The 7837-nt window shown below is 44.1% G+C and overlaps 1 long non-coding RNA gene across 7 annotated transcripts; it reads right to left on the bottom strand.

The window, feature by feature from the left end:
- Positions 1–849: 849 nt before the first annotated feature.
- On the bottom strand, positions 850–6147 carry LOC127336877 (uncharacterized). 7 transcript variants are annotated; one of them, XR_007873561.2, is made up of 7 exons: positions 5685–6142; positions 5547–5599; positions 5369–5437; positions 5107–5253; positions 4497–5005; positions 3504–3658; positions 850–1876 (listed from the first exon to the last, which is right to left on the bottom strand). It is a non-coding gene; the product is annotated as an uncharacterized lncRNA (long non-coding RNA). The 7 variants fall into 7 exon arrangements; XR_007873562.2 differs by having other exon boundaries at positions 4497–4994; XR_011752810.1 differs by having other exon boundaries at positions 3504–4222; positions 4497–5253; positions 5685–6147.
- Between the last annotated feature and the right edge of the window lie 1690 nt (positions 6148–7837).

The raw sequence follows: 7837 nt of genomic DNA, 5'->3' as shown, positions 1-7837 counted from the left end.
GTGATTTAAAACTTTTATTCAATGTGAATGTTGTATTGGTTGTAATATCCAATTTGTAAAGAAATCCTGTTTTGAGGGGTTGAAAACTAGTCCGAGCTAGCAGACCCCGTATCCTCACCCCGTAAAACAGAACTTTCTACTAGCTCGGACGAGTTTTCGGCCGGTAAAAGTGAATATATGGCTCTCTACTCGCGTTTTACGGGGCAGGAAAATAGAGGGTCTGTTAGACATGCTCTTAACTAAGTGAATACATATCATTCTGCCTGCTATGGGTTAGGGTATTCTGAAACTGCGAGAAAAAAATCCATTTCCAGAGCCTAGAATTAATTAAATCTATTTCCCCTGTGAAACTATTGATCCTAACACCTGAACAGCACTGGTTTGTCTGGCTTTCATAGCTTATCTATACAGAGCATCAGATGGCCAAAGTTCTTCTAGAATTCAGCGTCCGCACCCCTGGCATCCGTCATCGTATCCACCCTGCTCGTTTTCTTGTTCAAAGCACAGAACCACGGGCATCAACATCGTAATTAGTTATGCAATATGATTGCAAAATACATGTCTGCACTTTTCGCCGCAGACTGGGCAAAGTACTCTTTGATACGGCATACCTAGGCCTAACCACGAAGACCGACCGCGTCATGGAATCATCTCCCTCACGGTATGCCAATCATCCTACATACTAGATTTAGATGTGCGCCTTGGCGCACGATCCCGTGATACAAATTTAGCAACTAATAAATTAACAATTCATGATGACCTGCAGTATTACAATTATATACCATTTTTAACATATTCATCAATACAAATTTATCGGTAGTTTATAAAAGGACATTTGTCCAAAAGAAATACTCACAGTACTAATATGATTTAAGTTCAACTCAGCAAATTATCCTAACAGGGCATATTTAAGCTAGCTCTATTTTTTTGGGCACATACTTAAGCCAGCTAGTTCGTTTTCTTTTTGACCCGGAACAGATCTATGGCACAGCTTGGCCACCATCACACGAACATCGTCAGGATCAGTCTGCCTAGCACCATAAGCCGCAATGACATGTGCTTATTGTAGCCTCTTGGGCAAAACATAAATTCTACTGAAATAAAGTTTAACGAAACAAACGGTCAAATTCCACTTCCGACTTTGAAGTGTCTGAGCAGATTCTTGCAATCAGTCTTGATTTGGAATTTTGGAGGCATACCACACTCTATTCTGCAGTTGCTTGGACGGCTTCGAGATAGGCCACAGCCTCAGTTTGTGTTGCGCTGCTTCAACACCCACCCACTCCACTCTGTCTCGCTGTCTCGTCATCCCATTCACCTTTCTCCCCACCGACGATGACCGGCCGCTCACACACCTGCATCCCCGCCTCTCACCTCAGGGGTTGCCCCCTCTCCGTCGCTGTACGCCTGTCCTATACAACTGCCACTCCCCGGCACTGCCACCAGCTAGCTCGCGCCGACAGCACGATGTTCCCCTCCACAGGACCCCTTTTCTCGCAGCTCTCCAAGCACGACATGGTCGATGCAAGCCGAAGCAGCCATGGCTGGGGAACAAACAACTGTCTCATGGACCCTAGGCGGACAACGCAACCTACATAGCATTTAGCTGCAGGTCTGGGGTCTCTCTCCAACATTCCCAATAGGCTGGCGCCCTCATCCCTGACCTCTTCGTCAACCTCAGTTGGTCTCAGTGCAGCTTCGGCCTCCGTTCTGATTGAAGCCTTGAATCTCATGATAATTTGACAAATTTCCCTTTTTTCCATTTCATCTCAGTTTATAGTGAGATTGCAACTGCGGGTCTTCTCTTAATGTTGATATTTGCATTGTGCAGATGAGGGATGCTCTTCTTGTTGCAGCCGGACAATTTCAGCTGCACCTGTGTATCCAGAAAATAAACAATTACCAGAAGCTAATTTTGAAGGGTACAGAAGAAATGCATATGCATGCTTATGAAAATAATATTTTATCATGATATGTTGAATAATAATATATTATTCCCTATCAGATTCATGCCTTCTGCTAATTTTTTCATCCATCAGGTTGTGGTGCATGATGTAGGCAAGGAAACCTTATTAAGCAATATAGGCAGGTATCACTTTAATTCCAATTTTAGACCATTAGTACATGTCTTCCGGTGTTGTATTTGTACCCATTATGAAATACCAATCTCCAGGTTGAGCGCGTATTTGCCGATAGCGCTACCAAAGTCGATGGTGATGATGTGGTGCCAAAATATCTAGTCAAATGGCAAGGACTTCGTTATGCAGAACCATCCTGGTAATTTTCGTTACATTATTTTGAGGTATCTATTTTTATGCCTAGTAAACTATATTACTCTTTTATACTTTAGGGTCTATGTAGATACATACATTTATTTAGCACTACAACAACAATAGCGTTCATAGAGTATGAACAGTAGAGACCGCGTCATAAATACGGTTAATCTGGAACAAACACTAAATTACACATAAGTCTAACCAACATGATAACACATAGTGTGACGAAAGTGACAAAACAACATAACCGAAGAGGCTGTGAACAACCCTACAGGTACTACATGAATGCACAACAGTTTTCATAGAACAATGGTAAAACACTGATTGTTGCTACTCGATTCTATCATATCAAGTTAATGAAATTTGGCTGTCTTGATTATCTCAAAACAGCCAGGATTTTTTTAGTAGATGAGGGATTCATCAGCCAAAATTAGTACTACCTAGCTGTTCTCAAATAGAAAAGGCAAACAATCAGCACGCCTTCAGGCTCTTGTGGGGTGACGTGGTATTCAGCACAAACATCATCCAAGAAATGAACTCCTGGATGCACATGATTTTTTTAATGCAAGCATCATCACGAAATGTATAAATGGTACTCTGTTATTAGCATCATAATGTACTGGAAAAAATTAATACCATTGTTCTATAGTCTATTAGTTAATAACCAAACAGCAGCGATCAATCCAATCTCAGGTAGCTAAGTAAGAGAGATGGTTAACCACCTAGCACATTTAAATGTTTAACTCTCAAATCATAAGCTCTGTTTCTGGTTTTCTTGTTAGCCTGTGAAGAAACATAAACTCATCACGATTAATCACACATCTGACTTCCCTCTAACATATACTGTAAGTAAGAATGAGAGCTTTGCTTCAGTAACCAAAGTTATGTAGCGCTCTTCCAGTTCATGAAAGCTGTATACCTTCAAACTTCACAATGGAAAAGCTCGAGTTAATTTATTTTCATTTTGACCAGATAAAATAATACCCTTCTGTATAAAACAAGAAATTGTACTTATGTAGCGCATTTCAAACAAAATAAGAATCTAGACCCGTGAGCCAAAACTCCACTTCCCAAAAGCAACATCTACATAAGCTACCTTATTTTGTGCAAACCAATAAAACTTAGTGCATTGGGTAACTCATAAAAACTTGGCACAGAAAGAAAACACAGCATCTAGAATTGCATCAGCAGGCACAGCCATGTCAAGCAGTAGACTTTTATATTTACCATCCGGAGACGTTTGGGTCAAATCCATAAAATACGACAGGAGCATTTTGATGCACACCATAGCTGGTATGTCCTCGATGGCAGCACACCATATATATGTGAACTCATAAATCTAGAAACAGCCAATCATTTCCCATGCTGATGGATAATGGACACTGCAAAACAAAACAAGGGAAGTGAACATCAACTAATAGACATAGAAAATGAAAATAGAGAAACCAGTAGTGCATGAATAAACAAAGGAATGGAAATAGAGAAACCAGTAGTGCATGAACAAAACAAAGGAAGTCAACATTAATTGAATAGGCGAAATATACAAACAACAGACACGATCTCAAGGGGGAGAAAAGTTTTGGCTCACTCATTTGAGAAAGCAGTAGTGCATGAACTTGAACGGTAATAACAACATATAGTGAATACACTTCTTCTATCTAATTTTGCCGGTGCAATTTATCATTTTAAACTCATCTTGTTGTTTCAAACGAAAGAATAAAATCTCTGGTCACACTTATAAAATACACATGCCAAAATAATAGTAGTTAAGCACTGCCCATTTTAAGAACAAAACCTAAATAAAAGATGCATCCAGCATGATGTTGTCTTTAAGATAATTGGCTATTATCAATCTAGCTGTGGAAAATAGTGTGGTACGAGAGATCCATGATGTGAGGAAGCCAGGACAAGATATAAGGCCAACACCGGTGGCAACCAGTCTCAATCTGAATAAGACAACATCAACTATTAAGTATTGAAATTCAAGTATAAAGGAAGTGCCTAGAAAGTAGCTTCTGAAGCCTATCGTCGTGGCAAAGATCTAGCCAGTTAATTCACAACCCAACTGAAACCATGATTTATGATCCAACAACATGGCATTGATAATAAAAAGATGTATATATCTTTGTAAAGAACCAATTCACATAAATATTCATTCAGTGAAATGTATTTTTAGGAGTACTATTGCAAGAACCAACAAAGAGAAGCAATGAGATGTACCTTGTCATATCACAGGGACTGCATTTGAATTGTTGTTGTATACTCTTTCTAGCGAGACCAATTAGTCCCAATTCCCAGGGTACCAATCTAGCCAAATAACACCTTATGGAACTGAAACAATGCTTTTTTTTACCAGACAACATAACATTGATAAGATAAATATATCTTTGCAAGGGAACAACTCATATAAATCCGGTGGCATGGGGAGAAAATGTGTAAGTGTGCTTAGGAACATAATTCAAAAGGATAATGAAATGGTATGACCAAGCTAAGGCACTAATGCTACACAACAACAATATCTCGGTCCACTATAATGAAGTCACCCATGGAGACATGTTGTGCCAGCAAGGGGTTAGCCGATGGGATTTATCATACCAATTCGTCCATTTGAGGAGAGCATGGATTTATCCATGCATGTCTCGTAACTCCATGTTAATAACTGCATCAAGGAGCTCTCAGCGAGAATCTCAAGGCCCGGCAAAGATCTTTCACAATAAACTAAAATTGTACTGGTCAATAAGACAAGCCAGAACATAATATTTAGCTAATAGCACCTAGTAATTACAAGCTTCAAATAAATAGTGAAAATTCAGAGATAATGAAAGTATACCTGACCATTTTGATATCCCACTGTAAGGACCACATCTGAACCTGTAAATCTGCGGGATCACACAGGACATTTGATGCCAGAAAGGCAACATGACAGTGGAATCCTCGCCCATGATTAACAGCATGAAGGTTTATAAACATAATCCACCTGCACCATAATAACAAAAGAAAAAAAAATCAAGGTGAAGCTTTCAAATTATTAGTAAAGTTTTCCAAACTTTTCAGTAAGAAGATTAATACTTCTAACAGAGATCATGACCAACCAGAAATAATAAAACTTATTTAGATCTCTTCTTTTTAGTAAGCAAGCCATATTCATCCCAAATTCGTACCTGTAATTTTGTTCAGCAATAATTATTTAGAGCTCTGCTTTTTAGTTAGCAAGTTGACCATAATATAAGATGCAGAAATAGATCAATACACATGGGAGAACTACTTTACCACTGGGTAGCATGGAAAACCTTCAGAACAACTATCTCTATGTCGCTTCCAATCTGAAAAATGGGAGCTAATCTTATAGAGCTTGACATTAGAGAGATGGAGATAATACACAGAGAGAGAGAGGAGTTGGGGACGAACCTGACATCGAGGTCGAGGAAGCGGTCGCACTTGCCCTATCTGCTCAACAAGGTGAGGCACTTCAACTTCCACCCCTCACCACCCAAGACCACAACCAATCCGATCCCCCGTCTATGTCTCCTCTCCAGCGCCGCCCCTTTTCTTTGCTTGCTGGGAGGGCAACGGTGACCGGGGGCAGAGTGGAAACCGCATCGGCTGTGAATCTCCATTTGCGCAGATCTCGCGCTACACCGACGGCCGACGAGCTCCTTCTACCCGGTCCAAACGTGGAGGAAGTGGCGCGGGGGAGAGATGGATAGGGGAGGGGCGAGGGGCACCATCGATTGGGGAAGGCGGGCAGGCGGCGGCGCGAGGTTTCTGCGGCGGCGGCTGAGCAGAGGAGACGAACAGGAGGGGAATTTAGGTTGGCTACGTGGGGATAGGACCGGGTTGGTTCTCTCGTCTGATTTGGCTTGTGAGAGATATTTTGGGCCAGGCCAATCCTCAAGTGACACGTGACCCAATTTTTAGAGACGAAGCTGGGCCAGTGCCCAACCCACGCGCGCGAGGTGGCCTAACGTGGATGGCCTCTCCATGCCCCATGGGGTGCAACAATCATACCTTTAGATGCCTCACATCGGGTTTCAAATTAGAGTTAAGCAGATGCAATTTGTTTCTCATAGTCAGAGCATCTCCGCCTGCAGCCTCTAAATAGTCGCCGGCAGGGGCGCCGACACCTCCGTTTGGGAGCGCTGGCACTGTATCCTCTATTTGGGGAGCTGTTCCCACACCGGCGGCCCAAAACGGTGGCCCCGATAGATATTTTGATTTAAAATTATAAATAAATGCATAGAAAATTGAATAAAAACATTTATTTCACAAACTAATACATAATTGGGAACGTGGTTTACATGAAGATATAGTTTGGAACATGGTTTTCCACAAACTAATACATAGTTTGAACCATGATTGACACAAATATAAAATATTGCAAAAAAAACTAAACCTAGCTAGGCCGGTCATCGCAGGTTTCGTGTGTTCGCTGCCAAGAAAGAACACTCGAGGGCACACCCAGTCACCCAAACTGGAAAATCCAGCTGGCGAGGGTGCCCCTGTTGGTTCTTTCGAGTAAGAACATCCAAAACATGCGAGCCGATATTCGCTGCCCTATCGCCAAAGTAGGAGAACACGAGCACGAAGCCGGCTTGGAGACTGTGGTGGCGCGCAAACTTCTCCCAGCCGATGTGGAGGTACATCTTGCCGTGCGCGTCGTAGATGACGTCCACGGTCCACCGGTAGTAGCCGCACGAATCTCCCGCAGATGCAGCGTGCCCGGGCTGTCGTCACCGGCGACGAAGTCGGCGAAGGTGTCCGGCAGCCTCTGGATGCCACGTGGGTCGCCCTTGAGGACGAGGACGAACTCGAACAGCACGGGCCCCTCCTCGTCCATCTTCGACGATGAAGACGATGGCGTCGCAGCCGACGGCGTGCGTGCAGCTGTGCAGCGGCCATGGCCACGACCATGGCCGCGACCTCGGCCTCGACCAGACATGGCGTCATCTTTTCAGATGGTGGCGGCTGGGGTTGGGGAAAGATGCGCTAGGGTTTGTGTGTGATGGGAACGATGAGAGGCGGCCCTTTTTTTAGGCCGGAGGGAGGCGGGGGAGCGGGGGAGCGGTGGCGCTCATTAACGACGGCATGAAGAGCAAGACGCGCGCGACGGGACGGTTCGCTGCGCGTCTGCGGGAACTGCACCGCCGCTGCGCCCCAATAACTCCCATCGCGAGGTAGGCGGCGGTTAGGTTAAAATTGAATGAGCCGCTGACTCGTCGGCCCCGCCACTCCCCGCTGGCGTCGACTTTTGGGATGTGTGGCTGACAGGCGGCTCCCACACCTAAAAAATTCAGCCTCGCGAGGTGTCGGCACGCCCGATTCGCGCCCTTGGCAAAGGGGCCGGCACGGGGTTGCCGACGATTCTATTGGGCTCCAAAATTGACCGGCGTCGTTTGGGGCGCCGGTGCGAGCCCATTTTCGTCCCCGGCCCCCAAAAAGCTATCAGGGCCGCTATTGGGGGCGCCGGTGGAGATGCTCTCAGTGCCTGGTAGAACGTTTGCTTCACTCAAGGACTACCAGGTGGATGGCAACAAAGATATGATGGTCATTGGGTTGATGTA

Source organism: Lolium perenne, chromosome 2 (assembly GCF_019359855.2).
Source record: "Lolium perenne isolate Kyuss_39 chromosome 2, Kyuss_2.0, whole genome shotgun sequence".
Lineage (NCBI taxonomy): Eukaryota > Viridiplantae > Streptophyta > Magnoliopsida > Poales > Poaceae > Lolium > Lolium perenne.
The sequence above is the reverse complement of the archived record's forward strand: the minus strand, read 5'-3'. Positions and strand labels throughout refer to the sequence as shown.